Raw genomic sequence first — 26,477 nt, forward strand, 5'->3', positions numbered from 1 at the left:
GTACGGGGCCGTCGCATTGACAAGCCACCATCAGGCAACGATGCCGAGGGGCCGGGGGAGGAAGAGGGGCAGGGAAACGGCACTACCCTGCTTACAGGGTGGCCTTGGGGTCCGGCGAGCTCCATTTCCCACTCAGGTGCGGAGAGGTGGCTCTCGCCCTCCGTTACAGGGGGCCACGCTCCCCAGGCAGCCAAAGGAGCAGCAAGGCAAAAGGCCAACTACAGCAAAGACCCGAGCCCCGCTTACGGGGAGGTCGCCCAGCACAACGCCAGCCTGGTCACCAAAGGCGCCGGCAGCTCTCAACTCAAACGTGACTGTGCCCCTGCTAACGGGACAGGTGCTTTGCCCAGGGAGCCTCTCTCCTTCCCCCCCGCATCTGCACGCTTCCGCTTCCTCTTCTTGCTTGCTCCTGCCTCCCAGGTCCCACGCTGCTTCTTCTTCTTCCTTCTGCAGCAGCTCCTGAAACATCAGCGGGGACACCGTTAGACCTGCAGGGTGGCAAGCCCCCCCACCTGAAGGTAAAGGCAAACACAGCATCGCTAAGGAACTCGGCACGCGACCACCCAGCCATGGAAGGCCTTGCATCCCACCCCCCACCCCCCCCCAAGTCGTCCCCACAAAAACCACTTCGAGCAGCGTTTCTCACCTCACTGACACGCGGCGGACTTCCAGCCAGTGCTGCGGGGGATCACAGAGGCGGGCAGACTGGGCAAATGGGGCTGGGCACACAAAAAGCAGCAGCCAAAGAGTCAGCTTCCCTGCTTACAGGGGACCCCCGGCCACTGCCGCCATTGAAAAGGGCCTGGGACTCCGGGACACAGATGCTCCCTGACTTACAGGGCAGCCCCCATCCCTACGGCCGAGGGAGGCTCCTTCTCTCCCAGTCCGGGGCACCTCGACCCACACCCCGCTAGCGGGGCGGTCACCCCACACAGGCTGCCAGCAGAGCACAAACGCTCACGCACCCAGACCCTGATTACAGGCGGGTGGACAACACCCCTGGAGCCACAGAGCTCGGTTTCCCCCCCAGCGGCAGGAGCAACTCTCAGCAGCCAGGCAGCGGGGCGGCACGGCCAAAGGCCGCAGTCGGGATCCCAGCCCCGATTCCAGGGAGGGCGCAAGCCCCACCCCGCATCTCACGGCCCCGCGCCTCTGAAAGGCCGGGGCCACATTCCCACCTGAGTACAGGGGGTCTCTCAGAACGCAGCTCACCAAGCACACACGGGGGGCACACACAGCCCTGCCTACAGGACGGTACCCCCACACCTCACCCTCTTCAAGAAGCCCCGCGGAGCACGAGGCTCCCGCCAACGCCTGAGTTACAGGCTGGCCCGCCCGGCAGCAGCAGAACATCACCAACGTCTCGTCTTTGGAAGCCCAGGGAGCTACCTCGACCCACCGAGCGGGGAGGTCACCCCACACACAAACAGCACCTCAACCTGCACCCTCTGACGGGACAGGGAGGGGTCACTCCCACCAGCTGGATGGCTAAAGCAGCCGGCTGCAACGCTGCAGCCTCCCCACACCTGATTACAGGGCGGGCGGGCTGCTCAGGGACAGAGGGCTCCAAAGCTTGGGACACACACCCCGAGTACGGGGCTGTCACCGCCGCCAGCAGGACAGGCGGCCACGCAAGGACAGGCCCAAGCCCTGGCTACAGGGAGGCCTTGGCCACAGAACTACCGTGTGGCTCTGATCTGCACTAAGGAAAATAGTAGGAAGACAGGACACTCGCTGCGCTCGCAGGACTAAGAGGGAACACCCCTTTTGCGGCATGCACCAAAGTCCTCCATTCCCCCCTGGGAAGTCAAAGCTAAGCTGCAGCCATCTTTGTGGAGGCCTAAAGGGAAAGCACAGCCGCTCAACCACTCCACAAACACAAACAAGGAAAGGAAGGGGAACACGCACACACAGGCACAACTTTCCAGAAGGGAAGGACAACGCAGCACAGCCAACACCTGGGAATAAACCCACAACCACGGGCAACAGACAAGAGCCTGTGACCTGTCCCTAGGCTGCACGGAGGCCACGGACCTCAACGTGCCAAGGGGCTTCTCAGATAAAGCCAACGGCCAAATGCCGTGACGCACACCCCGAGTACGGGGCCGTCGCATTGACAAGCCACCATCAGGCAACGATGCCGAGGGGCCGGGGGAGGAAGAGGGGCAGGGAAACGGCACTACCCTGCTTACAGGGTGGCCTTGGGGTCCGGCGAGCTCCATTTCCCACTCAGGTGCGGAGAGGTGGCTCTCGCCCTCCGTTACAGGGGGCCACGCTCCCCAGGCAGCCAAAGGAGCAGCAAGGCAAAAGGCCAACTACAGCAAAGACCCGAGCCCCGCTTACGGGGAGGTCGCCCAGCACAACGCCAGCCTGGTCACCAAAGGCGCCGGCAGCTCTCAACTCAAACGTGACTGTGCCCCTGCTAACGGGACAGGTGCTTTGCCCAGGGAGCCTCTCTCCTTCCCCCCCGCATCTGCACGCTTCCGCTTCCTCTTCTTGCTTGCTCCTGCCTCCCAGGTCCCACGCTGCTTCTTCTTCTTCCTTCTGCAGCAGCTCCTGAAACATCAGCGGGGACACCGTTAGACCTGCAGGGTGGCAAGCCCCCCCACCTGAAGGTAAAGGCAAACACAGCATCGCTAAGGAACTCGGCACGTGACCACCCAGCCATGGAAGGCCTTGCATCCCACCCCCCACCCCCCCCCAAGTCGTCCCCACAAAAACCACTTCGAGCAGCGTTTCTCACCTCACTGACACGCGGCGGACTTCCAGCCAGTGCTGCGGGGGATCACAGAGGCGGGCAGACTGGGCAAATGGGGCTGGGCACACAAAAAGCAGCAGCCAAAGAGTCAGCTTCCCTGCTTACAGGGGACCCCCGGCCACTGCCGCCATTGAAAAGGGCCTGGGACTCCGGGACACAGATGCTCCCTGACTTACAGGGCAGCCCCCATCCCTACGGCCGAGGGAGGCTCCTTCTCTCCCAGTCCGGGGCACCTCGACCCACACCCCGCTAGCGGGGCGGTCACCCCACACAGGCTGCCAGCAGAGCACAAACGCTCACGCACCCAGACCCTGATTACAGGCGGGTGGACAACACCCCTGGAGCCACAGAGCTCGGTTTCCCCCCCAGCGGCAGGAGCAACTCTCAGCAGCCAGGCAGCGGGGCGGCACGGCCAAAGGCCGCAGTCGGGATCCCAGCCCCGATTCCAGGGAGGGCGCAAGCCCCACCCCGCATCTCACGGCCCCGCGCCTCTGAAAGGCCGGGGCCACATTCCCACCTGAGTACAGGGGGTCTCTCAGAACGCAGCTCACCAAGCACACACGGGGGGCACACACAGCCCTGCCTACAGGACGGTACCCCCACACCTCACCCTCTTCAAGAAGCCCCGCGGAGCACGAGGCTCCCGCCAACGCCTGAGTTACAGGCTGGCCCGCCCGGCAGCAGCAGAACATCACCAACGTCTCGTCTTTGGAAGCCCAGGGAGCTACCTCGACCCACCGAGCGGGGAGGTCACCCCACACACAAACAGCACCTCAACCTGCACCCTCTGACGGGACAGGGAGGGGTCACTCCCACCAGCTGGATGGCTAAAGCAGCCGGCTGCAACGCTGCAGCCTCCCCACACCTGATTACAGGGCGGGCGGGCTGCTCAGGGACAGAGGGCGCCAAAGCTTGGGACACACACCCCGAGTACGGGGCCGTCGCATTGACAAGCCACCATCAGGCAACGATGCCGAGGGGCCGGGGGAGGAAGAGGGGCAGGGAAACGGCACTACCCTGCTTACAGGGTGGCCTTGGGGTCCGGCGAGCTCCATTTCCCACTCAGGTGCGGAGAGGTGGCTCTCGCCCTCCGTTACAGGGGGCCACGCTCCCCAGGCAGCCAAAGGAGCAGCAAGGCAAAAGGCCAACTACAGCAAAGACCCGAGCCCCGCTTACGGGGAGGTCGCCCAGCACAACGCCAGCCTGGTCACCAAAGGCGCCGGCAGCTCTCAACTCAAACGTGACTGTGCCCCTGCTAACGGGACAGGTGCTTTGCCCAGGGAGCCTCTCTCCTTCCCCCCCGCATCTGCACGCTTCCGCTTCCTCTTCTTGCTTGCTCCTGCCTCCCAGGTCCCACGCTGCTTCTTCTTCTTCCTTCTGCAGCAGCTCCTGAAACATCAGCGGGGACACCGTTAGACCTGCAGGGTGGCAAGCCCCCCCACCTGAAGGTAAAGGCAAACACAGCATCGCTAAGGAACTCGGCACGCGACCACCCAGCCATGGAAGGCCTTGCATCCCACCCCCCACCCCCCCCCAAGTCGTCCCCACAAAAACCACTTCGAGCAGCGTTTCTCACCTCACTGACACGCGGCGGACTTCCAGCCAGTGCTGCGGGGGATCACAGAGGCGGGCAGACTGGGCAAATGGGGCTGGGCACACAAAAAGCAGCAGCCAAAGAGTCAGCTTCCCTGCTTACAGGGGACCCCCGGCCACTGCCGCCATTGAAAAGGGCCTGGGACTCCGGGACACAGATGCTCCCTGACTTACAGGGCAGCCCCCATCCCTACGGCCGAGGGAGGCTCCTTCTCTCCCAGTCCGGGGCACCTCGACCCACACCCCGCTAGCGGGGCGGTCACCCCACACAGGCTGCCAGCAGAGCACAAACGCTCACGCACCCAGACCCTGATTACAGGCGGGTGGACAACACCCCTGGAGCCACAGAGCTCGGTTTCCCCCCCAGCGGCAGGAGCAACTCTCAGCAGCCAGGCAGCGGGGCGGCACGGCCAAAGGCCGCAGTCGGGATCCCAGCCCCGATTCCAGGGAGGGCGCAAGCCCCACCCCGCATCTCACGGCCCCGCGCCTCTGAAAGGCCGGGGCCACATTCCCACCTGAGTACAGGGGGTCTCTCAGAACGCAGCTCACCAAGCACACACGGGGGGCACACACAGCCCTGCCTACAGGACGGTACCCCCACACCTCACCCTCTTCAAGAAGCCCCGCGGAGCACGAGGCTCCCGCCAACGCCTGAGTTACAGGCTGGCCCGCCCGGCAGCAGCAGAACATCACCAACGTCTCGTCTTTGGAAGCCCAGGGAGCTACCTCGACCCACCGAGCGGGGAGGTCACCCCACACACAAACAGCACCTCAACCTGCACCCTCTGACGGGACAGGGAGGGGTCACTCCCACCAGCTGGATGGCTAAAGCAGCCGGCTGCAACGCTGCAGCCTCCCCACACCTGATTACAGGGCGGGCGGGCTGCTCAGGGACAGAGGGCTCCGAAGCTTGGGACACACACCCCGAGTACGGGGCTGTCACCGCCGCCAGCAGGACAGGCAGCCACGCAAGGACAGGCCCAAGCCCTGGCTACAGGGAGGCCTTGGCCACAGAACTACCGTGTGGCTCTGATCTGCACTAAGGAAAATAGTAGGAAGACAGGACACTCGCTGCGCTCGCAGGACTAAGAGGGAACACCCCTTTTGCGGCATGCACCAAAGTCCTCCATTCCCCCCTGGGAAGTCAAAGCTAAGCTGCAGCCATCTTTGTGGAGGCCTAAAGGGAAAGCACAGCCGCTCAACCACTCCACAAACACAAACAAGGAAAGGAAGGGGAACACGCACACACAGGCACAACTTTCCAGAAGGGAAGGACAACGCAGCACAGCCAACACCTGGGAATAAACCCACAACCACGGGCAACAGACAAGAGCCTGTGACCTGTCCCTAGGCTGCACGGAGGCCACGGACCTCAACGTGCCAAGGGGCTTCTCAGATAAAGCCAACGGCCAAATGCCGTGACGCACACCCCGAGTACGGGGCCGTCGCATTGACAAGCCACCATCAGGCAACGATGCCGAGGGGCCGGGGGAGGAAGAGGGGCAGGGAAACGGCACTACCCTGCTTACAGGGTGGCCTTGGGGTCCGGCGAGCTCCATTTCCCACTCAGGTGCGGAGAGGTGGCTCTCGCCCTCCGTTACAGGGGGCCACGCTCCCCAGGCAGCCAAAGGAGCAGCAAGGCAAAAGGCCAACTACAGCAAAGACCCGAGCCCCGCTTACGGGGAGGTCGCCCAGCACAACGCCAGCCTGGTCACCAAAGGCGCCGGCAGCTCTCAACTCAAACGTGACTGTGCCCCTGCTAACGGGACAGGTGCTTTGCCCAGGGAGCCTCTCTCCTTCCCCCCCGCATCTGCACGCTTCCGCTTCCTCTTCTTGCTTGCTCCTGCCTCCCAGGTCCCCACGCCGCTTCTTCTTCTTCCTTCTGCAGCAGCTCCTGAAACATCAGCGGGGACACCGTTAGACCTGCAGGGTGGCAAGCCCCCCCACCTGAAGGTAAAGGCAAACACAGCATCGCTAAGGAACTCGGCACGTGACCACCCAGCCATGGAAGGCCTTGCATCCCACCCCCCACCCCCCCCCCAAGTCGTCCCCACAAAAACCACTTCGAGCAGCGTTTCTCACCTCACTGACACGCGGCGGACTTCCAGCCAGTGCTGCGGGGGATCACAGAGGCGGGCAGACTGGGCAAATGGGGCTGGGCACACAAAAAGCAGCAGCCAAAGAGTCAGCTTCCCTGCTTACAGGGGACCCCCGGCCACTGCCGCCATTGAAAAGGGCCTGGGACTCCGGGACACAGATGCTCCCTGACTTACAGGGCAGCCCCCATCCCTACGGCCGAGGGAGGCTCCTTCTCTCCCAGTCCGGGGCACCTCGACCCACACCCCGCTAGCGGGGCGGTCACCCCACACAGGCTGCCAGCAGAGCACAAACGCTCACGCACCCAGACCCTGATTACAGGCGGGTGGACAACACCCCTGGAGCCACAGAGCTCGGTTTCCCCCCCAGCGGCAGGAGCAACTCTCAGCAGCCAGGCAGCGGGGCGGCACGGCCAAAGGCCGCAGTCGGGATCCCAGCCCCGATTCCAGGGAGGGCGCAAGCCCCACCCCGCATCTCACGGCCCCGCGCCTCTGAAAGGCCGGGGCCACATTCCCACCTGAGTACAGGGGGTCTCTCAGAACGCAGCTCACCAAGCACACACGGGGGGCACACACAGCCCTGCCTACAGGACGGTACCCCCACACCTCACCCTCTTCAAGAAGCCCCGCGGAGCACGAGGCTCCCGCCAACGCCTGAGTTACAGGCTGGCCCGCCCGGCAGCAGCAGAACATCACCAACGTCTCGTCTTTGGAAGCCCAGGGAGCTACCTCGACCCACCGAGCGGGGAGGTCACCCCACACACAAACAGCACCTCAACCTGCACCCTCTGACGGGACAGGGAGGGGTCACTCCCACCAGCTGGATGGCTAAAGCAGCCGGCTGCAACGCTGCAGCCTCCCCACACCTGATTACAGGGCGGGCGGGCTGCTCAGGGACAGAGGGCGCCAAAGCTTGGGACACACACCCCGAGTACGGGGCCGTCGCATTGACAAGCCACCATCAGGCAACGATGCCGAGGGGCCGGGGGAGGAAGAGGGGCAGGGAAACGGCACTACCCTGCTTACAGGGTGGCCTTGGGGTCCGGCGAGCTCCATTTCCCACTCAGGTGCGGAGAGGTGGCTCTCGCCCTCCGTTACAGGGGGCCACGCTCCCCAGGCAGCCAAAGGAGCAGCAAGGCAAAAGGCCAACTACAGCAAAGACCCGAGCCCCGCTTACGGGGAGGTCGCCCAGCACAACGCCAGCCTGGTCACCAAAGGCGCCGGCAGCTCTCAACTCAAACGTGACTGTGCCCCTGCTAACGGGACAGGTGCTTTGCCCAGGGAGCCTCTCTCCTTCCCCCCCGCATCTGCACGCTTCCGCTTCCTCTTCTTGCTTGCTCCTGCCTCCCAGGTCCCACGCTGCTTCTTCTTCTTCCTTCTGCAGCAGCTCCTGAAACATCAGCGGGGACACCGTTAGACCTGCAGGGTGGCAAGCCCCCCCACCTGAAGGTAAAGGCAAACACAGCATCGCTAAGGAACTCGGCACGCGACCACCCAGCCATGGAAGGCCTTGCATCCCACCCCCCACCCCCCCCCAAGTCGTCCCCACAAAAACCACTTCGAGCAGCGTTTCTCACCTCACTGACACGCGGCGGACTTCCAGCCAGTGCTGCGGGGGATCACAGAGGCGGGCAGACTGGGCAAATGGGGCTGGGCACACAAAAAGCAGCAGCCAAAGAGTCAGCTTCCCTGCTTACAGGGGACCCCCGGCCACTGCCGCCATTGAAAAGGGCCTGGGACTCCGGGACACAGATGCTCCCTGACTTACAGGGCAGCCCCCATCCCTACGGCCGAGGGAGGCTCCTTCTCTCCCAGTCCGGGGCACCTCGACCCACACCCCGCTAGCGGGGCGGTCACCCCACACAGGCTGCCAGCAGAGCACAAACGCTCACGCACCCAGACCCTGATTACAGGCGGGTGGACAACACCCCTGGAGCCACAGAGCTCGGTTTCCCCCCCAGCGGCAGGAGCAACTCTCAGCAGCCAGGCAGCGGGGCGGCACGGCCAAAGGCCGCAGTCGGGATCCCAGCCCCGATTCCAGGGAGGGCGCAAGCCCCACCCCACATCTCACGGCCCCGCGCCTCTGAAAGGCCGGGGCCACATTCCCACCTGAGTACAGGGGGTCTCTCAGAACGCAGCTCACCAAGCACACACAGGGGGCACACACAGCCCTGCCTACAGGACGGTACCCCCACACCTCACCCTCTTCAAGAAGCCCCGCGGAGCACGAGGCTCCCGCCAACGCCTGAGTTACAGGCTGGCCCGCCCGGCAGCAGCAGAACATCACCAACGTCTCGTCTTTGGAAGCCCAGGGAGCTACCTCGACCCACCGAGCGGGGAGGTCACCCCACACACAAACAGCACCTCAACCTGCACCCTCTGACGGGACAGGGAGGGGTCACTCCCACCAGCTGGATGGCTAAAGCAGCCGGCTGCAACGCTGCAGCCTCCCCACACCTGATTACAGGGCGGGCGGGCTGCTCAGGGACAGAGGGCTCCGAAGCTTGGGACACACACCCCGAGTACGGGGCTGTCACCGCCGCCAGCAGGACAGGCGGCCACGCAAGGACAGGCCCAAGCCCTGGCTACAGGGAGGCCTTGGCCACAGAACTACCGTGTGGCTCTGATCTGCACTAAGGAAAATAGTAGGAAGACAGGACACTCGCTGCGCTCGCAGGACTAAGAGGGAACACCCCTTTTGTGGCATGCACCAAAGTCCTCCATTCCCCCCTGGGAAGTCAAAGCTAAGCTGCAGCCATCTTTGTGGAGGCCTAAAGGGAAAGCACAGCCGCTCAACCACTCCACAAACACAATCAAGGAAAGGAAGGGGAACACGCACACACAGGCACGACTTTCCAGAAGGGAAGGACAACGCAGCACAGCCAACACCTGGGAATAAACCCACAACCACGGGCAACAGACAAGAGCCTGTGACCTGTCCCTAGGCTGCACGGAGGCCACAGACCTCAACGTGCCAAGGGGCTTCTCAGGTAAAGCCAACGGCCAAATGCCGTGACGCACACCCCGAGTACGGGGCCGTCGCATTGACAAGCCACCATCAGGCAACGATGCCGAGGGGCCGGGGGAGGAAGAGGGGCAGGGAAACGGCACTACCCTGCTTACAGGGTGGCCTTGGGGTCCGGCGAGCTCCATTTCCCACTCAGGTGCGGAGAGGTGGCTCTCGCCCTCCGTTACAGGGGGCCACGCTCCCCAGGCAGCCAAAGGAGCAGCAAGGCAAAAGGCCAACTACAGCAAAGACCCGAGCCCCGCTTACGGGGAGGTCGCCCAGCACAACGCCAGCCTGGTCACCAAAGGCGCCGGCAGCTCTCAACTCAAACGTGACTGTGCCCCTGCTAACGGGACAGGTGCTTTGCCCAGGGAGCCTCTCTCCTTCCCCCCCGCATCTGCACGCTTCCGCTTCCTCTTCTTGCTTGCTCCTGCCTCCCAGGTCCCCACGCCGCTTCTTCTTCTTCCTTCTGCAGCAGCTCCTGAAACATCAGCGGGGACACCGTTAGACCTCCAGGGTGGCAAGCCCCCCCACCTGAAGGTAAAGGCAAACACAGCATCGCTAAGGAACTCGGCACGCGACCACCCAGCCATGGAAGGCCTTGCATCCCACCCCCCACCCCCCCCCCAAGTCGTCCCCACAAAAACCACTTCGAGCAGCGTTTCTCACCTCACTGACATGCGGTGGACTTCCAGCCAGTGCTGCGGGGGATCACAGAGGCAGGCAGACTGATCACACTAGCTGGCAACAGAAAGAGCAGCAGCCAAAGAGTCAGCTTCCCTGCTTACAGGGGACCCCCCATCCACTGCTTTCATTGCAAAGAGAAGTTTTCTCATTGTCGTAATTGTTGTGTTTTAAGTTAATCATGGCCCCATCTTCGTTTGTCATTCCCCAGTTTTTTGCAATGTGGTGATAGGATGTTGCAATGAGACAGCCAACTCATAACATCTACTGCCATTGTCTTGAATAAACTACCAGACATTCACGCCTACATTTTTGTCACTGCATCCTACCTTCTCCTCCTCTTGAGCTTCATCATTGCCTTCAGCTTCTTAAACTCCAAAGCAGTACATTAGTACATCTCGCTTTTGAACTTCAGTGTGTCCCGCCTGTCCTGCCCCATACCCACCACCCCATTCATAATAAAAAAGAAACTATATAGTTCTACCCTCTCAGTGTCAAATACTTCTGCTTTATTACAGCGGCTCGTTGATATCTTGTAGCTTCTTCCATGGGGCAGCTAGCCACCCTCGGAGCATATCACCGGCCGCGCGGCCGCCGCCCCCGTCGGAGCCCCGCGCGGCCGCCGCCCCCGTCGGAGCCCCGCGCGGCCGCCGCCCCCGTCGGAGCCCCGCGCGGCCGCCGCCCCCGTCGGAGCCCCGCGCGGCCGCCGCCCCCGTCGGAGCCCCGCGCGGCCGCCGCCCCCGTCGGAGCCCCGCGCGGCCGCCGCCCCCGTCGGAGCCCCGCGCGGCCGCCGCCCCCGTCGGAGCCCCGCGCGGCCGCCGCCCCCGTCGGAGCCCCGCGCGGCCGCCGCCCCCGTCGGAGCCCCGCGCGGCCGCCGCCCCCGTCGGAGCCCCGCGCGGCCGCCGCCCCCGTCGGAGCCCCGCGCGGCCGCCGCCCCCGTCGGAGCCCCGCGCGGCCGCCGCCCCCGTCGGAGCCCCGCGCGGCCGCCGCCCCCGTCGGAGCCCCGCGCGGCCGCCGCCCCCGTCGGAGCCCCGCGCGGCCGCCGCCCCCGTCGGAGCCCCGCGCGGCCGCCGCCCCCGTCGGAGCCCCGCGCGGCCGCCGCCCCCGTCGGAGCCCCGCGCGGCCGCCGCCCCCGTCGGAGCCCCGCGCGGCCGCCGCCCCCGTCGGAGCCCCGCGCGGCCGCCGCCCCCGTCGGAGCCCCGCGCGGCCGCCGCCCCCGTCGGAGCCCCGCGCGGCCGCCGCCCCCGTCGGAGCCCCGCGCGGCCGCCGCCCCCGTCGGAGCCCCGCGCGGCCGCCGCCCCCGTCGGAGCCCCGCGCGGCCGCCGCCCCCGTCGGAGCCCCGCGCGGCCGCCGCCCCCGTCGGAGCCCCGCGCGGCCGCCGCCCCCGTCGGAGCCCCGCGCGGCCGCCGCCCCCGTCGGAGCCCCGCGCGGCCGCCGCCCCCGTCGGAGCCCCGCGCGGCCGCCGCCCCCGTCGGAGCCCCGCGCGGCCGCCGCCCCCGTCGGAGCCCCGCGCGGCCGCCGCCCCCGTCGGAGCCCCGCGCGGCCGCCGCCCCCGTCGGAGCCCCGCGCGGCCGCCGCCCCCGTCGGAGCCCCGCGCGGCCGCCGCCCCCGTCGGAGCCCCGCGCGGCCGCCGCCCCCGTCGGAGCCCCGCGCGGCCGCCGCCCCCGTCGGAGCCCCGCGCGGCCGCCGCCCCCGTCGGAGCCCCGCGCGGCCGCCGCCCCCGTCGGAGCCCCGCGCGGCCGCCGCCCCCGTCGGAGCCCCGCGCGGCCGCCGCCCCCGTCGGAGCCCCGCGCGGCCGCCGCCCCCGTCGGAGCCCCGCGCGGCCGCCGCCCCCGTCGGAGCCCCGCGCGGCCGCCGCCCCCGTCGGAGCCCCGCGCGGCCGCCGCCCCCGTCGGAGCCCCGCGCGGCCGCCGCCCCCGTCGGAGCCCCGCGCGGCCGCCGCCCCCGTCGGAGCCCCGCGCGGCCGCCGCCCCCGTCGGAGCCCCGCGCGGCCGCCGCCCCCGTCGGAGCCCCGCGCGGCCGCCGCCCCCGTCGGAGCCCCGCGCGGCCGCCGCCCCCGTCGGAGCCCCGCGCGGCCGCCGCCCCCGTCGGAGCCCCGCGCGGCCGCCGCCCCCGTCGGAGCCCCGCGCGGCCGCCGCCCCCGTCGGAGCCCCGCGCGGCCGCCGCCCCCGTCGGAGCCCCGCGCGGCCGCCGCCCCCGTCGGAGCCCCGCGCGGCCGCCGCCCCCGTCGGAGCCCCGCGCGGCCGCCGCCCCCGTCGGAGCCCCGCGCGGCCGCCGCCCCCGTCGGAGCCCCGCGCGGCCGCCGCCCCCGTCGGAGCCCCGCGCGGCCGCCGCCCCCGTCGGAGCCCCGCGCGGCCGCCGCCCCCGTCGGAGCCCCGCGCGGCCGCCGCCCCCGTCGGAGCCCCGCGCGGCCGCCGCCCCCGTCGGAGCCCCGCGCGGCCGCCGCCCCCGTCGGAGCCCCGCGCGGCCGCCGCCCCCGTCGGAGCCCCGCGCGGCCGCCGCCCCCGTCGGAGCCCCGCGCGGCCGCCGCCCCCGTCGGAGCCCCGCGCGGCCGCCGCCCCCGTCGGAGCCCCGCGCGGCCGCCGCCCCCGTCGGAGCCCCGCGCGGCCGCCGCCCCCGTCGGAGCCCCGCGCGGCCGCCGCCCCCGTCGGAGCCCCGCGCGGCCGCCGCCCCCGTCGGAGCCCCGCGCGGCCGCCGCCCCCGTCGGAGCCCCGCGCGGCCGCCGCCCCCGTCGGAGCCCCGCGCGGCCGCCGCCCCCGTCGGAGCCCCGCGCGGCCGCCGCCCCCGTCGGAGCCCCGCGCGGCCGCCGCCCCCGTCGGAGCCCCGCTCCAACCCGGGCCCCGTTGTACCTCGGGCCGTCTCTCTTCCCTCACACCTCAGCCCGAACTCGACGCACCCCGGCCCCACCACACCTCAGGTCAGTTCTGGAGACCGCTCGTCGTCGTCGTCGATCGCTGCCGCCGTTCCCTCCCAGCATCCCGTTTCTTCTCACGCTGAAGAGATCGCATCTCTCACTTCTCCGCCCGCGCACCTTATATAGATGTTCGGGCTGCCCGCCAGCCAATCGCAGCCCAGAACGCCGCTGTCGCTTCCCGCCTTTATGGCTTCCCGCCGCTTTTTCTTCTCACCTGAGCGTTCCCTCCCTTTCTCGTTGTGGGCGGACGGGGCGGGGTCACCTGAAGGTCACGGCTGGGGTCACCTGAAGGTCACCGCACCTCTCGCAGGTGGTGCCGCCCGTTCCTTCAGGCAGAGCTGCCCCACAGGTGATCTCACTTCACAAACAGTGCTTGTGCGGAACCCATTTCTTCAATTTCAGTGTATCTTTTAACAGCACGTACACATCAGGTGTTCCTTCCTGAGCTGTAGATGCCCACAAATGTAATTTTAAAATAAATAAATAAATATCTAAGGACTTCTTCACAGTGACACCTCCCATCTCTGCTCATACACAAAAATCTCTTCTGAACTTCAAGATACCATTATTGAGGGAGAAGGGTGAAAGAAGTTGATACCTGATCTAGGAAGAATACCATTTATTTGTCAACTCAGGATGTTCTTGTTTTATAGAGCTGCTTGTGTTTTGTAACTCATTTACACACCATGGTTGGAAATGCTCATCTAATGGCTCTGCCTTGCAGTGTGTTTGCTGAATTCATTTTGTTCTGTCCTTGGCTATGTTCTTTCTCAGTGTAACTGTGGTCTAAACTGAGGCTATGGAGGCAACAATGATGGACACAGAACGTATGGTGCTCCCACTGATGGGCGATGCCAAAACAGGCTGTAGCAATAGCAGAAATGGCTCTCATCTGCTGCAAGGAAAAGGTTCCCTTCAGGGAATCCTCTGCAATGATAACCAGATGGATGAAAATAAACGCATAGGCATGTGGAATTCCTGACATCAGCTGAATTTAAACTGACAGATTTCCTTCTCGTTTGTTCTTGTTCGAAACAGTAGTCCTTATTAGCACTTTTGGGAAGGTACTCAGTAAATACAGAAGACTGAAAAAGTATTGTTTACTTTGGCTTTAATTACAATAAATACAGAAATAAATAAGTAAATATATTAAAAAGTCTGGTCCTGTAAATAGGTTGTAAATAGGGCAGGGTTATAATCTGAAAGAAAGAACAACTTTTTCCCAGGATACATAGTAAAATAAAACATCCATTCTTCTGTTTATCTTTTCTTAGCAATAATCTATCATCACTCATGGAATGCACTTACCTATCAAAAGCGTAAATGGATTAAGCCAACAAATACTTCCCAGAACTCCAAACTAAATAAAAGACTCAGAAAACATTGGGAGGCAGCACCAACTACCACCAACACCGACCAGTTCAGGAATTTTCTGCCAAACAGCATACAACTTGCTCAGCAATAAATCCACTTGCCCTTATTACCAATATCCTATCCTGTTTTACTTCCAAGGAAAAAAAAAAAAGAAGAAGAAGAAGAAGAAGAAGAAACAAACAAACACAATACATCCCAAACCCACAGAGCAAGGACATGGACAATGTTTTTTTTGTTTGTTTGTTTGTTTGTTTTTTTTTATCTCACTGTTAAAACAAATAAAACTAAAAATCAGAACCCAAGAAAATGTTTGCAGACTTTTGTCAGTTCTAGAGTCATTTACAGACCATCATCAATGCAGGTACCTTGTTGAGAAGGGTGAAACATCCCCGCCTTGTAAGTGTATCACAGTTGTGAAGATAAAATTCATTTCCAAATATTTCCCTAAGATTTTCAGAAGCCTGGACTGCCTTAGTGCAAAATGCACTAAGACCCCAGCATTTCATCTAGCTGTCTAAAATATTAAAATAAACTTTTCATATATGCCATATTTGAATACATTCTTCTCTAAGTGCACTTTGGAGTGCTTGCCCCACATTAGCAATGGTAGTTATGGTATACTGCTATTTACTGGTGCTCACGAGAATGCCTGGAAGGATTTCATCTGAAGGTTTAGGTGACATCCAAAGTTACTGGACGCTTCAGCAGCTGAAATAGAAATGCTGTTCAGCTCCCTGGCCGTCTTCTCTAGACCGTGCCTCTAACAAGAAGAGTACACTTGCACGCGTTGTTGAACTACAGTAGGACAGGACAGTGATTAAAGTAATGAAGCAGAGTGAAGTATCTCTCTTGTAACATGCATTAAATATGGAATGGAATGTGAAGGGAAATAAGATGAATTTTGTATAGCTCACCTTAACTAAGTCGTGTCCCCGCAGAAATTAATTTGAATACTAAAAGCATGTATAAACATTGTCTGAGCTTACTCTCAGTGCCCTGTTCAAGCCAGATGCACTGTCCTGGGTCTGTTAACCCTAGGTGTTTGAATACATTCTCCTATTCATCCAGCTGGCTGTCACTTTGTATCTTGCAAGTGTTTAACAGCAAATTCTATGGATGTTAAGTTACATTTTAGCACCTTTCCAAACATCTGCCAGCCAGCACACAATGTTCCAGCCCGACCACACGCTTCTGAATTTCACACTACTCCAGTGGGTTCCACTGTGTTCTATTGCATTAAGACTAGGGAGCACCACGTCTTTGCCAGCCCCTTGTTTTACTTTGGTTTGTAGTCCCCCAGAGCAGTGAAGGTCAGCATGTTTGTTCCAGCAAGACTTATTTTTCTTAAAAAAAAAAAAAAAAATAATAATAATTAAAAAATAAAACAAAAGTACTCATTTATGTGGATTTCACATAGTAGTGGTATCGACAACTGATGATTTCGTGATTTTATATCCCTTGGGATATAAAATATCCATTTTGCTCAAACACTGCTCCTAGAGGTGCTATGTGTACGAGTTATTGGAGCTGTTTGTGGTTTTGTTCATTTGTTTGGTTTAGATTGCTTTGAGTGGGGTTAATTCAGTGGAGACCTACATAAGATACAACCTGCTGCTTCTCCTGGAGAACGTTACGGTGTACCGCATACCTTCAGCAGGATCTCTCACCTCACTCTGCACATTCAGATCTCTTTCCTTTTCACATCTGACGCTGATGATGACTGTGAAAACATATCTGTAACAGCGTACAATAAAAACATTCACAGTTCTACCATCAGAAGAAATAAAAATGAATGTAGTCCAACTTCCAGGATTTTAAATTAAGAACGTAAAGTGAATTTCATCACCAAAGTCTTCACAGAGTACTTGTTTCCTTAACTAGATGTAACTAAAATCTTACTGGAAGTCTTCCACGTTTATAAGACACGTGAACGTAATCCTGAGCAACACCGTAGAGAAGTGTTTGTAAAGCTACGCTTCAGATTTCACCAGTTGGCAATTTTCTCATCTGCATCATTAACCCATTTGGGCATTTGTTACATCACTACTCCCATATTTCCACTGCTGTCTTTGGTCACGTTGTCTCTGAGGTACAGAGCTTTTACAGGTTTAACAAACCTTTATTTTTTTTTTTCCTGCAGGGAATGCAGCCGGGGTTGGAAGGGACCTGAAACTTGTAGCTCTGCGCAAGACCTCCTGAACTTCAAATGCTGTCTCCAAGGGCGGTGTCCAAATGCTTCTCCAACTCCATCAGTCCGGGCCTGTGACTGTAGTCCCAGGGCTCTTGTTCTGGTACCCAACCACCCTCTGGTGAAGGATCTTGTCTTAATGTCCAGTGTGGCTTAATACACATACTTAATACGTGTTCAAGTCCTTTGCCCTGGTCATTTGTAGAAATACTAAAGAGACCTTGCCCTGAAGTGAAGCCCTGTGGACTCTGACTGGGGCTGATCTGCTGGCCTCCATGCTCTTATTTATTCTAACAAACACTTGGAGCCTCTCTTGGATGGGGCTGAGTCACAGCGCTTAGCCTTTCGTTTAAGATGGACCATTAGAAAGGGCTGTTTACTGACATGGGATTTAGTTCTCAGATCTGCTTTCCTGACAAGGATTTTCTTTACCTACTCAACTGGACGATACATGCTGTAAACTGGACCAGAAGGGAAGACATCTTGCTTTTGTAACCCAGGCTTTCTCTTAAGCAGCAGGATGTCACTGGAACACACAGGAACAGTTAAAAAACAAACAAACAAACAAACAAACACAAAAAACTCAGGAGATCTACTGGCTTATTTGTGAGAAATCCAACAAATACAAAACTCTATTTGCTCGGTTCTTCAAAATTGTCCTATAAGCCAAACATTTAAATCCCTTTCTTGTTTTAAGATAAGAATGCACCTATGTGGGATTAATTTCTTCCTTAGATCCCAGTAACAAAGTATGCAATGAGTGACCTAAACCTTTAATGGGGAAAATGGTCTCAGTCAAGTGCTGGATGATGATTAATAATAATAATAATAAACTTCCAGTAAGGAAAAGCTATACATTCTTTTTGAATGCAAACATTATTATAATCAATAATAATAATGATCCAAAGCACAGGACTGAAAGAGACCTTTTCCTCACCGTTTCATGCTACAGTTCTCTCATCAGCTCTGAACCCATCTGCCTGTGCAACTCAGAAAGCTTTCTTTTTTTCTTTTCCTGTAAGTTCAAGGATACAATATCCATTTTCTTGGCAAGTTGTTGACTTCAGATCTCTCTCCTGCCTACACAGATTCTTCTCCAAAGAAATGAATATCCCTTCAGCAAGTCAGAACAAAACCCGAGCCCCTCTTTGTATTCCGAATCCAGAAGCATTCGATTCTGCTAAGCAAGGTGAAACAACGCGTTTGTATCCATCTCACGGCTCTCCTGCCCGAGTTTTTCCTTCGCGCTGAGCATCAGCCTGCAATCTTCGGTAGTTCCGGTAGAGGGCAATACAGTAAAGCCATTTATAGAAGGCTCCTCAAGGCAGTTGCCGTAACTAGGCGCTACAGAATGCCATAGGCTTTCTGTAGCGAAAGGGTCGGTGTTCTAATGCCAGATATTTACAATTAAATCTGCTTTTGAACCCAGAAAAGCTCATACTGCTCATTCCTTTTTTTGACAGCACAAACGCACAGGCACATTCTCAGTGCCTGAAAACATCTCTATGGAAAAATCAAGATATAACCCTCTTTGCTACCACTTTTTTTTTCCTCATCCTCAGCCATCTGTTTGAATATAATGTTACACTATGCCTCACATCTGTAAGGAATCTTTACATTCAGATGTAGTTTTAAAAAGTCTCATAGGAATCTCTTGCAATAGATTAATGGGCACAACGGAAGCAAATCAATTGGAAGTACAGGATAAATGTTATTTAATTCTCGGTAGGGCTTTGCTACTCACACACTCCTCTGTGCAGGTAGATATTCACGTGCATATGAAATGAAAACTCACCTTCAAAACGTAACAAAGGGAAACCTGCCTCCAGGCATTGACTCCTTTTCCTCATTCATCAAAGGGTATCCAGCCATCGAATCCATATCTTTGCAATTTGGAGAGAAGGATGTTGTGGGCAACAGCATTAAAAGCCTCACAGAAATCCAGATAGTTGATATCAGCATCTCTTCCCCATTTTGTTTATGCCATCACAGAAAGAAAGGCCAGTAGGATGTAAAGACAGGATCTGCCCTCGCTGAAGCCGTGCCAGTTGCCTCATTTCACCTCCCTCTCTTCCATGTGCCCTAGCATAGCTTCCAGGAGGGTATGCTCCACAATCTCCTTCAGCACAGAGGAGAGGCTGACAGGCCAGCAGTTCCCCGAGTCATCCTTCATACCCATCTTAAAAATGGGTGTGACCTCACCTTTTTTCCAGCCACCACAGATTTCACCCGACTGCCATGACTTTTCAAACATCATCAAGAGTGGCTTGGCAACAATATAAGTCAGATCCCTCAGAGATCTGGGATGCATTTCATCAGGACCCATCAGGTTCCTCATGTGGCTACAGACCTGATCTTTGCTTACAGTTTGAGGGATGTGGTCCTCACCTTCCAACCAATCCACTCAAAGCTTGGGGTGTAGAGCAGCTGACAACGAGGATGGAGGCAAAAATGTTGTGAAGTACCACAGCCTTCTCCTCTTCCGTTATTATCAGCCTGCCTGTATTGCTCTCCATGGTGTGGTATTCCTGCTTGAACTTTCTTTTTCTGGCTACCGTACCTGTACATTTCTTTGCACTCTGAAATAACAATGCAAGTTTGTCAGGACCTACTGAAGCAATGCGAGACTCTATCAGCAGTAGAAGCAGTGAAGCCTGAAAGATAAGCAGTTTTTGGTATCCCAGAAATAGTGAAGTACTGAAGGAAGTTACCATTCTTGCAGGTCTTTCAAAGGTCTAAAAATGTAAAGAAACCTCCAACTGAAAAAAAAAAATAATTCAAAGGTCAACATGTGCATATCTTAACCACACTGTGGCATCATATGTCATGATGTTTGCTTAAAACAAGATGCAAGTTTCATATTAAATGCAGAACTGTACATAAACACTGAAAAGAACATCACCTTACCATTAAAAAATGGTAACACAGCAGTGCTCCATGCGTGGAGGAACACTGCAAAAAGCAATGGCTCCAACTAAATTTCAGAGAGATGAAGAATTAAATTTCACTCTCCTCCTCAGGAAGTGGCATGGCATACGCTTGAAAAGGCCATCCCATTTTGAGCACTGTGAAAGCACTTTGTACAGCAAGGCTGTAACAAGGCAGATAATTCACCAGCAATGCAACACAGTCAAGGACAAAGCTAAAGGAAATCTTTCAAGCTGGATAACAGATAAATAAGTAAATAAATAAAAGAAAAACCACCACAAACCCACTACCAAAAGGTCCCTTTACATAACTAGTTCAAAACTGAAAGACCTTGTGCCTTCTTTTTTTTTCCCTCTCCATCTCTAACACATTACTCCAAACTTAAACACATGAAAGGTGGTGAAAACGCGTTCATTGTTAAGTTCAGTGATCTGATGTTTTTTTTCCCTGAAATAGTTTCACATATTTATGTCATAGAGTACTTATTTTTGACTATCGGCTTTAAAACCGTCAGCTGTTTGTACACTGAACAGAAATGATTTCATACATCTAATAAAAATCATCAGAAATAAGGGTAGGAACTCAATACATGCCCAATGTAACCTCTCGGTACCTTGGGAAACCGTGTATTGACATGGAATGAAAGACTCTACCAGAGGGAAAAAACCCAACTAGAGTATTCTCCCACCACCTGCTCTGTCATAGAGATGGCTGTCAAACCACCTTCACTGAAGTGCTCAGTTCACAAAACACAGTAAAAAAGTCATTCATTCTTTAATCTCCGTTTGAGAAGAGAATGGGGAAATCAGAGAGGTTCCTCTGTAAATAATTCATCTCTCAGGATCCCCCTAAATGTATGCATTTCTCCTTTACTGGTGCTGAATAACAGAACATTTGCCGCGATCTTTGTTCTTGTGACAGCTACGCAGATCAAATGGATGATATCATACTCATAACATCAATAGTGCTTAGGCAGTAACTCTTTTAAACATCCCGAATGTGGAGAATTGGGCCAGGGCAGGCAAAGCAAAGTTTGTTCTCAGAGATTAAGATTATAACATGTTATTCTTCTGATGCGTTTCAAAAAGGACAGTTTATACAGTACAGCTCACAGAAACACAAAAAAGATTTCAAAGAGGGAAAAGCTGAAGGATAACCCACGCACTCATGTCCCCAGAGGGCTGTTTGATATTCTGTTCCTGTTTCCGTTCAGAGGGAAAAGATAAAACTTTCACATATCAGGTGAAGCCCCCTCTTTCCTCTTCTGCTCAGCCTGAGTACATTAGAGTAAGGCTTTCCATCTCTCCTTCTGTAATCCTGATAAAATTGCTGAATCAATTCAGCTGTCTTAGGGGGAAGGAGTGCAACTGAAGTACGTTTCAGCTCAGGTCTCCATGGATGGGAGCACAGGGTACAGGAAATGACTTGGTTTTGTGAAGCACTGGGCAACGTAGGTCAGACAGAGAGCTAACCTGGTAAAGTAGCAGGTAAATACTGGGTAAGCAGGAAAATGAGACTGATGTAGGAAGAACTGAAATAGTGACATCAGAGGAAAAAATGGATTTTATTGCAAAAATAAGGGTAAATCAACTAGTGTGTATAATATTCATGAGACAACTGAGGAGAGTATTTCATTTTATAGCTTTTAATTATCATACTCAAAATGGAAGCTACTAATTACAGTTACTGTAATTATTGTTTTAATTAATGATAGAATGAACTACCAAGCAATCTGAAAGTGTCATATTTAGATAAGCAAATCTGTATTTGATGAGCAATGCCTGATGAATAGTGCTTCCCTGATTTGAAGTACTTTACTGATGCATTGCAATCACGCAGTTGAAGAAAGTAGCTTTGGTTTGGTATCAAATGAATTCCTGAAAGAGAAACTTTCCTTTTAAATAATGAATATTCCTGATAGTGCACCTGTTTTTGTAAAGCAAAGCCTCAGTCAGCACTTAGGGGGCATTTACGGTATGTAGAGTCAGACCAGGATTCAGAGCGTGGTCTTGCAGAGAAAAGTCTGTGCACACAGCTTGGCTGCAATGGCAGTTCCCAAGCTCAGCCCCAGGAGCTCAGCAGGCCATCTGATGGCATGTGGCAGGGATGTACGAGTCCTAAGTAAAGTGTGATTTCCATCAGGATTTCTAGGCCCGTAGATAGCAGTCAGCCTGAAATCGTCTGTATTGATGGGAAGTCCTGTCTTTCCAGTTGTTTCTCTGCGGTGTTCTCTGTAACTGTGCCTGGTTTCTTTTTCCAGCTGAGCTGGGTGCCAAAGTGCTTCAGTCCAGAGCTCAGAGAGCTGCAAGATCCAGCAAGAAAGGCATTCCAGCTTGGATGGAAGGAAGATCCGTCCAGGTTACTCCTAGGTAAGACCTTCACACAAAAACACCCACTGTTGCTCTTTATTGTACACACCTGTAAAAGCAAAATAAATTGACCTGGGTTGATAATAAAGAGCCTAAATTGTACTGGGCAGTTTTCAACCTTGTATTTGAGTAGGATACACGTGTGTATGCATTTCTTTGATTTTGAGAACTGTACTTGCTTTGAAGTAGGATATTTCTATTCTTGATGTTAAAAGCATGAGAGTAAGATCATGCCAAAGCTGTTCGGTGTTTTAAGCAGTTTCAGAATAAGGATTATCTGATTCCAAGAAGGAAACTATGTCCACTTGTATCTATAGTTTAGAATTCCAGAAATTAAGTTGAGAAGCATATACCACTAATTGTTAAGAACAATTAGACAGAGTAATCTGCATATTAACACTGTAAAACAAATGGGAAATCTACAGGTCTGTATGTGGAAAGTAGCACAAGGGAGACCACCAGTTCTGACAATCAGTCATTCGCATTTCCCACTGTTTTCTCCTATTGTACCAAAATGTGAGAAGCTGCTCTCAAGGCCACACATACAATGCTCTCTATTGGTCTTTACTGAGGCATGATCAGCATCTATGCTGAAAGTGCCAGCATCAAAGAAGTGCTACTTGATGACATCTGGCAGCCTGGCTTTGCTACAGATAGATTTATGAGCTGTGAAAGATGGTCAAATTAACATCTTCTGCATTCTTGATAGGATTAGGGTTTCTGGGACATGCGGACATTTGCATATTCCCCTGACTTTCCACATAGGCTTTGTGTTCGTGGCTCATTTTAATAGATTTTTGTGGGGGGCTTTCTCTCTTTTACATCCTGCCATTTTTCAGTCACTGTTGGCAGTGATGCAGATGTGCTGGTTTAAGAGAGCTGGCAGAAATCATACCTCTTGGTCTGACCTCTTCCAGTTAAAATCTTAATCAAGAGCAGCAGCAGCAGTTGCAGTAAACTCTTAATTTCACTTGAGGAAAGTTGTGCTTCACTGGGGATGAGCTCGCATGTGTGCGTGCACACATATGCATCAACTTGAATGACCTTTTATCGGAGCCCACAGAAGTTGTCACTAGGAGTTAAAGAGAGATCTGACCCAAGCTGAGCCCAGAAAATGCAATTCAGAGCATTTTACCGATAGGAGGTGAACAGAACTGCAATCAGTTCTCTGTAACAAAGATTTCAAATGTTTGGTGATCTTTAGAACCGGAGGTCAAAACTGGATGACTGTGCCCCTTCGCTGCAATAAGGGAGTGGGAATGTTCCACAACTTGGTGCCTTGCTCCAACTGAACGGTCAGCACTTCTGGGAGGGGCTCAGGAACAGCTGCCACAAGCATCTGCCGGAGTTAGCTGCAGGTATTAAAGAAAAGAGTAGAAGGCTGTGTCTCTGTGTGCAGTTTAATGCACAATCATTTCATCTTGCTGTTAAGCACCAGTGTATCTGTTTTGCCTTTTATGTAGCCCTAGCATTTCGTCTGGCAATATGTATGGTGAACTGAGCGTTTTTGCTGCCTGTCTATAATGACAGCTTTTGACACTTTTCACTACAGCCTACTGTGGGTTTTTTGACAAAAAAACAAAAACAAAAACAAAAAAAAAAACAGATCATGCAGACATTTGGAGCAGCAATCCCACTTTATTGTCTAGGAGCCTCTTTTCTGCTCCAAATAGTCTTTTTTTTTTTTTTTTTTTCTGATCATAAACTGCCCTGTCCAAGCCTGTCTCAGAGGAGCTGAGTTCTGTCAGAGAACTCAGAATCTATTGGAACACCTTAAAACTGCCTCAAAAATAAATATTCTGTACTTCTTTTCTTCCCATGTCTTCTTCTTGGGTCGCAAATTTTTTATGGTATTGTGTCTACCTGGTGTATGTAATTAATCCTAGTTAGGCCCTTCAGGTGCTCTTGTAATACAAGTGATAAGCAATTATAACAAAGCTTTCTCCATGCAGACCCCAAGCACGACTTAACTGCACTAAAACTCTCCAGTGTCAGACCTGCTGCTCTGTCCTTTTGTCTTCCAGGGAGTTTGTCTGATCACTGCTGAGTGACACAACCCAAGTCCTGTTTCTCCGATGACTGTGTGGCATCAGTCTTTCTGAGGTGCTGCTGGGGACAGCCTTGCATCTTCCGCATCCACTAGGAAATGTGTGTGCAGAATTTGGAAGCTATGTTGAGTCATTTGTCAGGTCAGATTGTTCTGCCTGATTCCCTGTCCATGATGCTAAAGGACATGCTGTTGTTAGCTAGTTTCAAATTACCCTTTCTTCAGACCAGGTTTAGGGAAGGTAAATGAATGGATTTTTGTGCACTCTTAATTGCCTTCACTTGTAAGACATGAACAGCTTTTATGCTGTAGACTTACAGCTGTTTTCAGTGATATTTCAGTTGCTGAAAGCCATGCTTGCCTGGCTTTGGACCCTCAATTCATCTCCTTTGTGATGACCTCCCTGCTGAAAGCTCACTCACCCTGCAGCTCTTTAAGTTGGGTTGGATCCCTCATCTTGTTTGTAATAGAGATGCGTTAACATTTGTGCTGACATAAAAATAAAAAAAAAAAAAAAGAAAGAAAGAAAGGGGAAGAGAGAAGAAGCAGGAGAAAGACAAGGCTGGCTCTTTCATCTGCAAGGCCAGCTTCTGCCCACAGGAGCTGATGGCATGAGAAATGTTCCTCAGCCTTGCCTTGCCAGTGAGAGATAGCTGAGTTCATTGCAAGAGCATGCGGTAAAAGGGATTTCCAAGGTACACAGAAAAGAGATGGTGTGCAACATGCCACTTTTTAAAGTTTACAAATTGCAATTATATGTACGTAGCCCTTACCTGGAATGTGTAACCCTAAAAAATGAATTAGCTACTCATTTTCAGGAAATAATGACTTTTTCTAACTCCACCTTCTGATCCCCCCCACTCCAGCTTTTGCACTCACTTCCATTCCAATTTAAAGTTAGATGACGTCTGTTCTCCAGAGCTGGCTAGCATGACTTGGCCACGGAGGGGACTCATGTCCTGCTGGAAGCTGTGCCAGGCGATTTGGGCTATCCCTGCCATCCTGATGCTCACAGAAAGTCAGCCCAAGGCCTCTTGGTGGCCCAGTGCTGTGTTGTCCCCATGTGTGTGTCCTGCACATGGCCAGCCCTCGCTTTGGAGCTGCCTTCATCTCCCAGAGATGAAAATAGGAGACTTTGTCTCTGTTAGATCTACAATAACTTCTTAAACCAAAGCATTCTTTGTTTGCTGGTGCTGTTCTGCTGCATGACTATGGCACTGTCAAGTTGTTGGCGATGGGTCCATTGCAACAAACCGTCACATTACCTCCGCTGTTTACCATGGACTAATAAAGATTTCAAAAGCCCCCAGAAGCTATTAAGAAGCCGTTAATATGCACATCTCTGGCTGTCTGTGTCGGCCGTCGGAATGCGCTCATTGGCCCCTCGCTGGGTGGGATGACATCAGGCCCCACTCTCAATAGGGCCTTCAGTTTGCCTCAGTGTCTGCCGAGGACTGCGAGAGAATAGAGCGGAGGGGAGAAAGCATCCACACTACATGGCCTTGGATCCAATGAAAACACAGGCAGCTTCAGCTGGGGATAATAGAACCTTAAAAAAAAAAAAAAAAAAAAAAAAAAAGAGCGAGACTGTAGTCTTGGAGCTGCTATTAACAGGGGATGAATCGCAAGGGACCATTTCATGCCGGGGTACTTTAGAGAGCAGAATCCCAAAGAGCCATTAGCTCTCAGTGAGAGTAGTGTCGAAGCCCTTTGCTGTCAGGACAGAAGCATGCATATAAATTTTAAACCATTTGTCTTTGAGCAGAGACAAAAGATCAGCTCTAAACCCTCAACATCTTGTCTCAACTAACACCAAATACTCTCTTGTGTGGCTGTCTTGTTACCTTTTTCCCATCAAAAGAAAACGTGATAAATTTATTCACAATTTCGAAAGGTTTCGCTCTTAAAATTAAAAAAAGAGATGAAAATGCAAGGAGTTGAGGCTAGATTTATTCCTGTAAGTACAGATCATATTTCTATTAAGGGTGGTGACTTTGGAAGGAAACAGCACTTTGTTTAGTTGAAAAGAAAAACAGCTTCAAAGTCAGCCACTCGGGTTTTGTCCCCAGCTTTTCACTAACTTCACTCAGAGGATGATGTCTCTTATATTTTCTAGTTCCAAGCACAATCTTAAAAAAAAAAGAAAGAAAAAAATAGTATTTCTGTCAGATTTTTTGTTCTTTCTCAACAGTTTAAATCATACAGAGGTTTTGGGACCCGAGACCTTCACTTAGTCCTGCAACAAAAGATGCTGACTGCAGTAGGTCTGCTCAGACTAAATAGTGCCTCTGGTTATGATTTACAGAAAAAGATCCTTTGAGACTTTTTCCTTTATATTCAGTTTACTGTCTGTGCTGAAATAGATTAATTCTGTTTTAGGATTTTGATGTCTTCTGTTGAAAAAAAAAAAGCCTTCTATATATGTTCTGTGTTACAGAGGTATTGTATTCCCCTTGATAAAGTAACTATCTTCAGTACTTCGTCACCGTGTAATAAGAAATGATGCGTGGCACTGAGGG

The 26,477-nt window shown here is 54.6% G+C and overlaps 2 long non-coding RNA genes across 2 annotated transcripts; both read right to left on the reverse strand.

Moving 5' to 3' along the window:
- Positions 1–129: 129 nt before the first annotated feature.
- LOC107053660 lies at positions 130–3,164 on the reverse strand. The gene is made up of 3 exons (XR_005861013.2): positions 2,744–3,164; positions 647–2,556; positions 130–459 (listed from the first exon to the last, which is right to left on the reverse strand). It is a non-coding gene; the product is annotated as an uncharacterized LOC107053660 (long non-coding RNA).
- A 653-nt stretch (positions 3,165–3,817) lies between these two features.
- LOC107056551 lies at positions 3,818–13,147 on the reverse strand. The gene is made up of 6 exons (XR_003075922.3): positions 13,051–13,147; positions 10,124–10,195; positions 8,025–9,935; positions 6,434–7,837; positions 4,335–6,245; positions 3,818–4,147 (listed from the first exon to the last, which is right to left on the reverse strand). It is a non-coding gene; the product is annotated as an uncharacterized LOC107056551 (long non-coding RNA).
- Between the last annotated feature and the right edge of the window lie 13,330 nt (positions 13,148–26,477).

Source organism: Gallus gallus, chromosome 6 (genome assembly GCF_016699485.2).
Source record: "Gallus gallus isolate bGalGal1 chromosome 6, bGalGal1.mat.broiler.GRCg7b, whole genome shotgun sequence".
NCBI classification, from domain to species: Eukaryota; Metazoa; Chordata; class Aves; order Galliformes; family Phasianidae; genus Gallus; species Gallus gallus.